This window comes from Astyanax mexicanus, chromosome 24, assembly GCF_023375975.1.
Source record: "Astyanax mexicanus isolate ESR-SI-001 chromosome 24, AstMex3_surface, whole genome shotgun sequence".
Lineage (NCBI taxonomy): Eukaryota > Metazoa > Chordata > Actinopteri > Characiformes > Acestrorhamphidae > Astyanax > Astyanax mexicanus.
The window spans coordinates 2387930-2402029 of NC_064431.1; the positions used below are offsets into that span (position 1 = coordinate 2387930).

At 38.3% G+C, this 14100-nt stretch overlaps 2 protein-coding genes across 4 annotated transcripts in view; both read right to left on the reverse strand.

Moving 5' to 3' along the window:
* Positions 1–14100, reverse strand: part of LOC103031622 (metabotropic glutamate receptor 7) — a 285237-nt gene that overhangs the window by 178398 nt on the left and 92739 nt on the right. The gene's annotated exons all lie outside the window — the stretch shown is intronic.
* Positions 8268–14100, reverse strand: part of LOC103030667 (E3 ubiquitin-protein ligase RNF123) — a 587096-nt gene continuing 581263 nt past the window's right edge. Inside the window, exon 40 of the mRNA XM_049471875.1 lies at positions 8268–9486. The gene's annotated coding sequence lies outside the window, so the exon portion shown is untranslated. The remainder of the gene's footprint in view (positions 9487–14100) is intronic.

A 14100-nucleotide genomic window follows, 5' to 3' on the forward strand; every position in this document is an offset into this window, starting at 1 on the left:
ATAAAAAAGTCTCAGAGCAGTCTTTTATTCAGACTCTCTTTTCTATCTCTTTTTTCGGTCAGTGCTGAGATGCATTAATCATTGATGGTAGCCTTGTAGGATCGACCCAATAAAAGCTTTGCCATGCAGAACTTCACCACAGAGAGATCCTCAGATTCAGATTTAGATCTACACCATGCATAAGAGGCAAAAAAAGAGTGCATCCTCTTTATAACAGGGGTCGGCAAGCATGAAACATCTGGCCTGTGAGGTTGTTTGAACTATAATGAACGAGAATTAATAAAAATAAAATTAAATAAAATGCTTCTCTGGTGAGCTTTTCTTTACATGCCTCCCCTGTCTTTCTCTCTGTCGCACTCGGAGTGACTTTTGTTTCCGCTTGTTCTTGTTTTTCCGTCCATTCTCTGGCTTCCAACTATCTCCTCATAAGGGCATTTTTATCTTGGTCGTGTCCCAATTCACTAGCCGGGGCAGCAGTAGTGTATTGTATTCATCTAAATATTTATTTATTTATTGCTTTAAAATAAGAATTTATTTTTTTAACAGTTTACTTGACTTAGCTTAGCTTTAGCTTTACTTAGCCACCCAGGGGCGAGACCTGCTGAAGGAAAATATTTCAACAATATTTGTTCCTCCCGTGTTCACTTGTTCACTTGTGTTCATTTGTAGCTCCGCCCCCTAGCCCCAGGTGTTTCTAGTTCCTGTGTGTATTTATAGCCTGTGTGTTTCCTGTTCCGGTGTCGGTCCTTGCACATCCCTACATCTGTTAGTGTTCCCTGTTTTCTCTGTTTTCCTCAGTCCTGCACTGTAAACGATTTAAGTCTGTTTTACATAAAATTGCATATTTCTAAACAATACTCAACTATTTTGAGTTAGTTTAACATTTGTGGGCTCATATACTGTACTATTCAAACTGAGATCTTTGAGTTGAACCAACTTATAATAACTTTTAAAGTTTAATCTGTTGCCATTAGCAGATTCTTTTCCATTGGTTTTTGTCAGAATCTATTTGCATACTGGGCGTGTCCAACAGTTTCTGACTAACACTCACCATCAGTGTGTAGTGATTCCCCCTGGGCTCCCTTACAAATAAATCAACTTCCCCTTTAGTTGTAATTAAAACTAGATGTTTTAATTTATGCTAACTCAAGTTTTTAAAAACCGGCTGCTTTAAAAAAGGTAAGTAAATTCAACTTATCCGGTCTTACAGTATAACAGAAATAAAAAAGTTAAATCAGCTTCCCCTTTAGTTGCAATAACTTGATAAGTTCTAAGTTATGTTAGCTTAATTAGATTTCATTACGCATTACTTCACTTTTTTTCCTCACATTTTTTAAGTAAATTCAACTTATCCGGGCTTACAGTGTGGTTTCTTTTGGTATGTTCTATGTTTATTTTGTGTTTGTGATGCCCAATGGGGTCCCATTGAAACCAACATTTCCCAACATCCCTTCTCTTCCTCCATTTATTACTGGACCATCCAGAATCTCACACCCAAAATAATTCTACAAAAACAAAAAAGTAAGAAGTAAAAAGTCGGCAGCCTCGTGCTCCAGACTTGCGTTTGGTTGCATGGTGTTCCAGCACTTAGCATTCTCCTCCGACTTCCAAGTGCAGTGATGAAATCAGCAATCCTGCAGCACGACCAGCGCTCTAACAGAAAGCAAAAAAATCACTACTGCCTCACTACTGATATATTTACTGCCTTCCAACCTCCAATCAAAGATCAGCACGGTGGATGTATGATGATACGGATGTCAGGTGAGATACAGAACCTGCAGATAACATGGAAACGACAGGAGAAGAAATGGTTGATATTGTGGAATCTGAACGGACCTGTCAAAGTTAATGACTTCCCATGGGCCGACTATTTCAAGTTCGGCCTTCATTAATATTGCAGGGCCTCGTCTTCGTGCGTGGACTAATCACTCATTAAAAATGCAGGAGATCGTGTTGTGCTTATAGATTTTTATTATTTTAATTTTATATTTTATTTTTTATTTTTTAGCATGGTAGCTGGAGCTGAATTTGAGTTTGGATGCATTCGGATTCCCAAATTTACAGTTAATAAAATGTGTAAAATGTTTAAAATGTGTAAAAAGTTTCTCAATTTTTGTCAATTTTTTGTTTATTACGTAATTTATACATACTAACTGTCCTTTACACTTGTTTAAAAAATTCTTGATAAATGGACCAATAGAAATTTTCCTAAGTTACCTGAAATAAACTCTTTTTACATTGTTTTCCATTAAAAGTGTTTTTTTTCTCTCTCTCCTGTTAAGTAAAGCTGTTTTGGATATACCTGTTTGTTCATTGGACAGCGACAATATGCATGTACTCTATTAGTATATGTTTATTTCGCTTAAAACTAAAAGTTTTAGTGCTCTACAAAAATAAATGTGTTAAATTTGTGTTATTTTTGGATGTCGACCTCATTTTCATGGCCAATTTACTGTATATTTCTAAAGCATTTGAAAAAAAAATACACTTCAAAGGAACAGATTGCGATTTTTGTCAATAAGCTACACATAAGATCCTAAAATTTTCAGATTTAAAAAGTTCGTAAACCCATAAATTCATATCTTTTTGAATCAAACCTTTACCAGCTTTTTACATTGTTTTTTTTTTTTTTTTTTTTTTTTTTTTTTTAGTGGTTGTGCATTTTTTTAAAGCATAAAAAACATTGAAAAATACTGTTTTTTTATATAAAATATAAAGGCTCCATGAGATTGTTTACCTTAACCATATTTTTATTATTATTATTTATTTATTTAGGGGTTGTACATTTTTTAAAGTATAAAAAACATTAAAAAATACTGTTTTTTTTTCGTTTTTTTTTTGTTTGTTTTGTTTTAATAAAATATAAAGGCTCTATGAGATTATCTAGCTTTACCATGTTTTCTTTATTGTTTTATGTAGGGGTTGTAAACATTTTAAAGCATAAAAAAACATTGAAATGCATTTTTTTTTCTTCCTTTTTTTATATATATATAATATAAAGGCTCTATTAGATTGTCTAGCTTTACCATGGCTTTTTATTTATGGTTGTGAAATTTTTTAAAGCATAAAAAATCGTTAAAAAATGCTGTTTTTTTTTTCTTTCATTTTTTTAATATTAAATATAAAACATATTTAAATCTTTAAAGTTGTCTAGTTTTAACCAGTAGGTTTATGTTGTTATCCGCTTGCTTCCCCCCGTCCTGCCCGGGGCGACGCCTCCTGACCTTGTGTGGAGCTCTGCTGGTTCAGGCCTGGGTTTTTATTCAGCTCATTAATATTCGCTTGTTGTCTCCCCGGAGGCTGAATTTGTTTTCTGGGGGAGGGTGTTTGGCATTCCAATAATAAACACATTGCTCTTAGCATTCATTGATTATGTATAACCTTTCCTCAGATCAGAAGTGCCTTCGCTCGCTGGTAAATGTGGTTGTTGACATTAGAGCTGCATTATATATCACATGTTAATTGTGCGTTAATTGTGATAATGGCCTTTGCGGTGCTGGTGATATAGAGGATGAGCTCTCTAAACATACAGATGAGCTCTCTAAACATTTGTTTGGGGGGGGGGGGGGGGGGGTTAAAATAATGCAGGCGTGTCTTACATACATTTACAAATTATAGGTTCGCAGATATACAGATGTACAGTATGTTTAATATACTGTAATTTAAGGTATATCGCAATGGCAGTATAGTCACAGTCAATATACAACAAATTGTGTTCGTTTAATTTGACTTAATTTGATTAAACAGCAATAATTATGTCATTTTAATGTCAGCTTTAATGGAAGTCATTGCAATACTTGTTCCAGGTCGTTAAAGAGCATTTATTGTTTTTTTTTTTTCCATACATCATTAAATACAGCTCTGAGAAAAAAAAAATAAGAGAGCACCTAAAAATGACGAGTTTCTTTGATTTTACCAAATTGAAAACCTCTGGAATATAATCAAGAGGAAGATGGATGATCACAAGCCATCAAACCACCAAGCTGAACTGCTTGAATGAATTTTTGCAACCAGGAGTAAAGCAGCATAAAGTTATCCAAAAGCAGTGTGTAAGACTGGTGGAGGAGGAAAACATGATGCCAAGATGCATGAAAAAAAAAAAAAATGTGATTAAAAACCATCAGGGTTATTCCAACAAATATGAATTATTTCTGAACATTTAAAACTTTATGGATATGAACTTGTTTTTTTTTTGCATCATTTGAGTTCTATTATTTGAATGTAGAATTCCTTAATTTTGCTGAATTTAAAAGTTCAATTAAAATGCAGCGGGTCCACCAGATGCATGAACACTGTCTGAGTAACAAAAACATTATTTTAGTTTCTCTCTAGGTACAAACCCTTATTTCAAAGATGTCTCCACCTCTGTCTCTTAAAGTTCAGAGCCTCCCCACACTGAAAACATCTTTAAAACTCAACTTCTAAGAGAGTTTCGTCTGCCGGCTCTCCTAATTGAGCTCCTCGAGTCCGTTTTAGACGTGTCTTCATCATCTGAGGGTCTGAGGGTTTGAGTTTTCAGTCTGTTCACCTTTCTTTTTATTTTTTGACCAGCTGGGAGAACAAAGCGCTGGCTTGGACCATTTGGATTCAGCCCTTGTCTTCTGTCTCTCCGAGTCGCTGAAATCCTTTGAAGTTTTTCTTAGAGAGTGGTAGAGACATTTCAGCTCTCTTGCTTGCTGATCTTTTATAGGGGCTCCTTCACATTTGTGGATTGAGATTTACTGGTTTTCCTGCTGCAACGTCACAGAGAGACGCTCTAATCATCTTTTAGCATGATTATAACAGAGACGTCGATCGATACGAGGGAAGGCAGTACAGTACATTTATAACATTGTGAAAGAGACAATCTATAATCGAGACGATGCTCGACCACATAAAGCTGTCATTTCAATACCTTGTCTTGAAGATACAGTTACTATGGAGTTGCATGGGATGGATTATAATAGCTGGAGACCATGGCATTGTGGGTTTAGATCCACTGGCATACCTGAGCAATGTTTTAATCATCTCTTAGCATGATCCCAGTACTCCATTACTTCATTTATTACTCAACATTTTTTTCGTGATCAAAAAAAAAAATCAGATAACTCATAAAGAAGCTACAAAATCCTAAAAATAGACTTATAATATAATTTCTCCCAGTTACTGATTTTCGAAAATTTTGCTTTGTTAATTTTAGCTGTAAGATATTCCATTCTGGCTATATTTTCAAGACTAGAGATCCAGAAATTCATAACTGAAAAGTTGCAGGATTATTTTCTTGGTGGCTGTAAAACCTGCAAATAACATCAGGAATCTTCAAGTTGCATGGGATGAATTATCCATTACCGAGTCAACTTTATAGTATTGACTTAATAGTAAAGTACTTTATAATATTGACCCTTAATTGACTTTACGTTGGTCACGTCCTATTTCAGAAGGATAATGCTCTTCCATATACTGCTATACCATCTCTTTAGCTTGCCTTCAAGACCCAAAATGCTACGCCCAATCTGAGAGATGCTATTGGACGTGCCATATCAACACTCCTCCACCCCTACTGCAGAATCTACAGAAACGAGTTGCATGGGATGGATTTTCCATTACCAAGTCACGACACAACAGAGATGTCAGCCGATAGTAACTTTATAGTATTGACTTAATAGTAAAGTACTTTATAATATTGACCATTAATTGACTTTACATTGGTCACGTCCTATTTCAGAAGGATAATGCTCTTCCATATACCGCAATAGTCTCATTAGCCTTCCTTTAAGATCCAAAATGTTATGCCCGATCTGTGAGACGCTACTGGACGTGCCATATCAACTCTCCTCCACCCCTACTACAGAATCTGCAGGAATCTTCAAGTTGCATGGGATGGATAATCTCAGAACACCACGACTTCGTGGGTTCAGATCCACCGCCCTACCTGCTGCAGTGTCACCCAGTGATGTTTTAATCATCTCTTAGCATGATTCCATTACCGAGTCGAGACACAACAGAGATGTCGGCCGATATGAGGACCGTCTGTCCGATCCGGATTGGGTCATTTATCAATCAACGTACGAGGCCGACAGTACATTTATAGCATTGCCGAGCAGTCAATCTATCATGGTGACAGACTTTTCATTGTGTTGGTGCAAACTGGTCACATCTGGGATCAGTTGACTGGATGGGAGACGAGAAATGATGCTCCATTATCTGTCGCGGAATTAAAGGAAATGATTTCATTTGGCTCTTTCTGAAGGAAAGGTCTAGAATTCGATGATTGTGGTGTAACCAATAAACAGAAGTGATGGATATGGGTCAATATATATATATATATATTAGTATAATGTGTCTTTGAACTTGTGTAACATTTTTTTTTCCTTTTTTAAGATTTACTCTTTATTATGATCACTTTATTGCAAATACAGAAGAATGTTAATGGTACTTTAAAAGGGCAAAAAAGCAACAGTTAATCAATAGAATGGGCGAGGCAAAAGATGATAAACTATTATTGTACAAAATAGGGAAAGTGATGAAGTAGGCAAAACAATGAGAAATGCGTTGTAGAAGAGCTAGAACATGAGAAAAACTAGATTCAATACTCAGCAAAGGACTGAGCAAACTGAGGGGTATATATACTAGGGAGGGCAGGTGGAGCCAATTGGTAACTCGGCGAGCAGGAACACGGTAGTGCGGAAGTCCGATTTGGGTGCATGTTGGGAAGTTGAGTCTTTACAACCGACAGCATCTGGACTCTTACATGCAGCCTGCCATGATACGGTGGATGCATGCATGATGGGGGATTAAAAAAAAATAAATTAATAAGTGATTGAGCTGGAAAATATTGGAAAAAATATGAGTTTTGCATAGCCTAAAGTGTCTGAATTAAAACGAAAAGGCACAGAATTCTGGTAGTGACATATCGAGTAAATTACAGATATTACAAATTCATATTCATTTCAGCATCAACCTGAACATCAGTAGCTGTTGCACAGTTTCTCTAAAGACCCTCTACGTCCCAAAATGACACCAGATCATTACAGGCCTCATGAAGCAGCAATTAGCTGATGGCTTCTAAAGGTTATTTGGAATGATAATGACTCTGGTTGGGTTGTTTACTGTCCAGCCGGCCACAGATGATGTAGGAGGTGATTCTTAAGCTTCAGTGTTGCAAGAAAATTGCACTGCTCTTTAAATAATATGCAATTCTTCTAATATACAGGGTTCTACTGTAAGCTTTTTGCAGTGGTGCTTCTTATTCATGCTCAATTTATCAAGTTAAAAAAAAAAATATCTCAGAAATGGCTCAGTAAAGAGATCCTTCATTTTCTTTTCTTTTTTGTAGCTATTAACAAAATAAAAAATAAATAAAATTCACCCTAAACAGTACAACAGTTAAATGATACCAGTTGTAGTATGTATTTTAATCTGTAAGTCTGGACAGTTAAGCTTGTCAGTTTTTTACTTTATTTTTCGCACTATAATGCTCACTTGAAATCCTTTAATTTTTCCAAAAATCGACAGTGCACCTTATATGAATGTATAAATTCTACCAGTTAAGTATTATAAGGGGCAGTAAATTCACTGCGCTGAAGTACAGCATTATAAGGGTGAGTTTCAGTGACGTTTCTCCAGCACTATGGCTGGGTGCAGCAGTATTAGCATTTGCCGCTAACCGCAGCGCTAGCTCTTTCACCGTTCAGAGATAAGTATATCAGACTGTAGTCTGTGTGTTTGCCGTGTTAAAACAAAGCTACGTAGGACGAATCTCTTCTTAATGCTTAAGAAAGCTGTAAATAATAATGAAATTAAGCATTAGTTAAATTGCTGGATTAATGAATAATGTCTAAACTAGTGTCAATAAGAAAATTGTTGAGGTTTTGTTGCTATTTATAGGTTCATGTTTGAGTAAAATGAACATTGCTGTTTTATTCTATAAACTACAGACGACAGATGCAGAGCTTTCAGACCTCAAATAATATGAAAAGAAAACAAGTTCATATTCATAAAGTTTTAAGAGTTCAGAAATAATCAATATTTGGTGGAATAAACCTGATGGTTTTTAATCACAGTTTTTTTTTTCATGCATCTTGGCATCATGTTCTCCTCCACCAGTCTTACACACTGCTTTTGGATAACTTTATGCTTTTACTACAGTTTGGTTTGGTGGCTTGTGATTTTCAAGAGGTTTTCAATTTGGTAAAATCAAAGAAATGTAACATTTTAAGTGCTGTCTTATTTATCTTATTTTTTTCCAGAGCTGTATATATATATATATATATATATATATATATATATATATATATATATATATATAATATATTTGGAACACTGCAGACTGGCTAGATTCTGTCAGTGGTGTTAAATTGAGTCAGTCGTTGGATAGCCCTCAAGGATAGAACCTATGCTAACATGCTAACCATCCCACAGCTCTCTCAGATGTTTGCTAAATGGGATGACGCACCCCGTCGTACCCCGTGCTCCAGAACAGCCTTGTCCAAATCTCACCTTTGGTGTAAATAATTAACAGTGGTGCTCCATCACTGCTAGCAACAATAGCCCCGCGCCGCTCCCGCTCCTCCTGAAGACAGATTAAGTAGAGTACGATTGGGAAAGTTCAGCGCTCCTTATGAATCAATTCTACAATTAGCGTCAGCCTCTCCTCCCTCTGACAGCAGCTTTGAGCGGGAGGTCATTGTTTTAATTTCACAGCTCTTTTCCTTCAGCTTCTGAGAGCTTCTCCTCAGGCGGGAGCTCAGCCTGGATGTCTGTATAGTCTGTAGCGTAGCGCCTGAACTACTGGAGGACATGTACTCCTGTTTTAAATGTGCTGGAGCCAAATTCTAATTCTTTTTTTTGGCTTTTTCTTACACTTTATTTTAAAATCATTATTTTCCTTAATGCAAATTGTTATGTTTGTCTAGTTTTTTTTACGTCTATTTCCAAACCTGCAGAATTTGGGTTGATTCTACAGGAGTTGGACAATGAAACTGAAACACCTGTCATCATTTTAGTGTGGGATTTTAGGTTTCATGGCTAAATTGGAGCAGCCTGGTGTTCAATCTTTATCATTAATTGCACATTATTGCACCAGTAAGAGCTGTAAGAGTGTGAAGGTTCAATTAGCAGAGTAAGAGCACAGTTCTGCTCTAAATATAAATATTGCAATGCACACAACATTATGGGAGACAAACCAGAGTTCAAAAGAGGACAAATTGTTGGTGCACGTCTTGCTGGAGCATCTGTGACCAAGACAGCAAGTCTTTGAGATGCAGCATCAAGAGCCACGGTATCCAGGGTAATGTCAGCATACCACCAAGAAGGACCGACCACATCCAACAGGATTAACTGTGGACGCTGCAAGAGGAAGCTGTCTGAAAGGGATGTTCGGGGGCTGCCCAAATCATGGAAGAATTCAATGTGCACCTCAACTCTCCTGTTTCCACCAGAACTGTCTGTCAGGACAATAAAATATTGTGGTCTAAAACCAGGTGTTTCAGTTTCATTGTCCAACCCCTGTATATACTTTATGTTGCACCTTATCGTGACACAGTGACTTTCATGGTATGGATTAACCTCTCTAAACTCTAAGAATTTTCCACTGTGAGCTGTGATATCTGTTCTAAATCAACAAACTCCTTGACTAACGAACCGTGTGCTACGCCATGACCGTATCAAAAAAAAATTCCAGCTGTGGATGAGATGCTTCCTTCAGGATCCAGGCCGGCACCCCGCGGAGGCAGTAGATCAAAGTAAACTGGGGGCAGATGGTTATTAGTGAGTCACTCACGTAGCCATGACTCGGGCTCAGGTAACAATTTAGTGCACTGTGGAGCCCAGTGCCGAATGGGGAAAGCTGTTATTAAGTTGTCTAGCCCCCCCCCTCCATCCTCCCATCCTCCCCCCATCCTCCCGTAGTTCCTCTCAGGCAGCGAGCACGGCGTCAACATATCAGCCGAGGGCGAAGCTTCCTGCTGATACATTATTCATCTCCCTTTATAACCTTCTCCCCCAGCCATCAGTGCCAGTGTCACAGACATGGTACACGGGGGGAATTCGGTGCCACTTTGCCCTATTAAGTGAGCTAATACTCCGCCATCTGCGAATTTTCCTGTTGAGGACTTTTTTTGCGTTTGGATCTCGCTTCCCGGAGAGGTGGCGGCCCCTAATCTCTTCAAAGACAGGGGATCATGACGGGCTAACGAGACGCCAGCCAACCTTTGCCAAAAATGCTATCTGAGCTCCGCCCCGATCGATGGGCGTTTGTGTTAGCAGTGCTTTTAGCCGCTGTAATTGGAATCGCCGATAATACTGATGAACAAGGTGCTCACAGTGTTACCAAAGCACTGCACTTAGCACTTGGCACTAGTAAATGACTCTGAGCTAAGTAGAAAAAAGATTAGGATTTTATGAACAGTTTCCTTTAATGTTTAGATCATTAGCTTAGTAAAATTAAACTAGAAATTCATTTTCTTATATGGGAAACGTGTCCTAGAAGGCATTACCAACCACAGTGGACAGCTTTATGGTCCAATAGACACTGTTCAAGCTGTCAAGCTTGGTGGTGGTAGCACCATGTCTCTTCAGAATGATGTAAAATCATAAGACAGATTGTTATCTCTGTGATGTAGATAAGAGTAGAGCAGATAAGGTAATGGACAAGAGCCAAACTTTGCCGAAAATGTTATCTGAGCTCCGCCCCGATCGATGGGCTTTTGTGTTAGCAGTGCTTTTAGCTGCTGTAATTGGAATCTCTGATCAATGAACAAGGTGGCCACGTTGTTACCAAAGCACTGCACTTAGCACTTTTTGAACAACTTTAAAATGAGGTAAATAGAAAAAAAATGGACAACAAAAGATTTTAAGTTTAGTTTCTTAGGGCCAGGGGCGTAGCAGCAAATTCTGGGCCCTGTACACCCTCTATGTTAATGGGCCCTTATCCATGCCAGTAAACAAAGGAAAGTGAGCGAAAAAAAAATCAGGATTTTCATGGGCCCCTCTCCCTACTCGGGCCCTGGGTAGTCAGGTCCACTTTTCCCCCCACTACCACGCCCATGCTTAGGGCTGAAATTTTGCCAAAAATGTCCTTATATATGGGGAATACGTCTTAGAAGACATTACCAGCAACAGTGGACAGTTTTATGGAAGAAACTGTCTTATATACTGTCAATTTAAAATTAGTTGAGACATTAATTAACCACTGAACGATGTTTATTACTGTCATAAGAAATGTTATTTCTGAACAATTGTAAATTGTAACGGATTAATAAATAGACACACAGACAGACAGACAGATAGAAAATGCCAAACTGTGCTAATTGAGGGGATCCCGCCCCATCTGGCAACGTTAATCAGGTTCTTGGCTCGGTTTAAAGGCGTCAGAAACACGGAGGGGAAGGAGAACCTTCAGGAGAGTCTGTTTTATCATCATGTTCTGTAGCTCAAACTGGCACAGTACCCTCCTCCTCAGGTTCAGCTCAGGACTGCTGTTCTCTGCACCATTTCTGATGATGAAGATGATGATGGTGATGATGATGATGAAGATTTTGGCCTAATTAGAAAGAGAATGGGAATGCAGGTTCTTGCAGTCCTCCCGAAAGATAAAGTGATTACTGTCTTGTTGTTTGTGGTTGGTAAAGATAGATAGGTAGGTAGGTAGGTAGATAGATAGATAGATAGATAGATAGATAGATAGATAGATAGATAGATAGATAGATAGATAGATAGATAGATAGATAGATAGATAGATAGATAGATAGATAGACAGACAGACAGACAGACAGACAGACAGACAGACAGATAGATAGGTGCCATCTGAAAAATAGATCTCTAAAGTTTACGCAAGGCAGTTTACAACAACAGATTTGATAGTTTTTTTTTTTTCCTTTCCTCAAATTACAAGGAAGGATGGGCTTTTTTAACATGTGTTTATGGGTTATGCTTAGAGCATGGACAATTCAAGCCAGATACCACCGGTCATGATCATTCCCAGCCACTGCACTGTGGATTGAGGAATGTTAAATGGCCCACAACCTTCTTCTGGCACTACTGGTTCTTGTATAGTATTACACAAAGACCATGCTGCCATCACTCAAATTACAGCACCTCCACAGGTAAATCTAATCCATTATAAAGAGGAATTATGAAAATCCTTAGCCGTGGACAGTCCTGCTAGACAGCGGCAGCAGCAGCTTCTGTCCAGATCTGTCAGATTCTGAGCTTGCTCTTTATTTAATCATATACCTAATTTACAGTGAGCAAGGGTGTCGCCATGTTTTCATTTTAATGCGGAAGCTGGAGGAATCGCAAAACTGTAATTTGTGAGTAAGCGCTTCCGTTTATTTTCAGTAAGCTTAGATTTCCAATATTTTGTCTAAGGGTGAGTTTCCAGTGAGGTTTCTCCAGCACTAAGGCCGGGCGCAGCAGCATTAGCATTAGCCGCTAACCGCAGCGCTAGCGGGACATAAGTGTTGCTCGATAGCGCTAGACTAAGGAACCCTGAGTGTTCCGGTAACATGGCAAACACGCAGATTACAGTCCAATATACTTACCTCTGAACGACGAATGAGCTAGTTCTACAGTTAGCTGCTAATTCTAATACTGCTTCAGCCTTAGAGCTGGAGAAACTTGAACAATGAAACTCCTGTATAACTCTGTACTTCAGTGGAGTGGATTTACTGCTCCTTAATACCTGACTGGTAAAATTTATACATAAATTGCACCCGATTATAAGGAGCACTGACCATTTTTTGGAAAATGACAGAATTTTAAGTGCACCTTACAGTGCGAAAAATACGCCACCAAGCCTGACCTTGACCACAAGTCAATGCTTACGCAAGACATACGTCTGAAGTCGGATAAACACCATGCCGCTAATCTGAGCTTAATAAACCAAAGATCTCCAAAAAACAGCTGCAGTTTGGCATTCGCATGCTGGGATAATGAAATAAGCAAATTAGGATCCTCAATAACAAGCACATCTGTTTTAATCCCGAGCAGACCTTAATGACTTGACAACCAAACTCACTAATGTTGGGCCCGCAGTAGGAGCCAAGTCATATCCCTGGCAAGCAAAGTTAAGATGACAAACGCCAGCTGACAAATACCTGGAAGCAATGCTAGGTGTGGGTAATATGACAGCGGAGGACAGACTCAGGCGTGCCTCAATAGTTGAAATGCTCGTCAAACCTGTCACTGTCGAGCGATGCGCTGCGTCTAGTGCGAGACGAGGCTCGGCACGCAGCGAAAGCCCCCCATAGAGTCATTATCCAGCTCCATATTCCTGCAGGACTGCTATAGATGTGCTATATTAGGTTAGCACCATGCTAACAGTGAGGTTGTAGCAGGTCTACACTGATATTTGGAACTTTTTACAGATTTTAACATATATTCAGGTATTTATACATATTATTCTTAAGAGTTATATTTATATACTGTCCTTAAAGCAACACTGTGTACCAGTTCTACCTTAAAATAGCAGGTTTGAAATGAATATGATGCTCCACTGAACAGATTTATTGCTGCTAGCTCTGGCTCAAGCTCAAGCTTGCAAACAACTTTTAGCCATTTTGGTGTATAATCCTGTATAATAAAATAAAATGCCAGTTTTGAGAATCTCAGCTTGTCCAGAAATGCATGTGTAAAGCATGTCCTTCTTTAGAAGTGGCAAGAAATAGTAATTCTTGTATAAAATTGCTTTAAATCCTTATTCTACATATAACCTGGAAAGAATGGATGGATGGATGGATGGATGGATGGTTGGAAGAGTGGATGGGGGATGGATGTATTACTTTCAGTAACTACATGCAAAACAATGCAAACTAGTTAGTCACATTTTGGTGTATAACCCTGTATAATACAATCATAATAATCAACTTCTTACTCGGCCCACGTTTTTTTCATTTTAAATGCCAGTTTTGGGAATCTCAGCTTGTCCAAAAATGCATGTGTAGAGCATGTCCTTCGTGAGAAGTGGCAAGAAATAGCAATTCTTGTAATATTGTAATATTGCTTTAAATCCTTTAAAATGCAATGTCTACGTTTTGGGAATCATGGAACGAGACAGATCGATCGTGAAGTTTAACCTTTCGAGGATGGCTTGGGAATGCCAATGCCTGTGTAAGTTGTGAG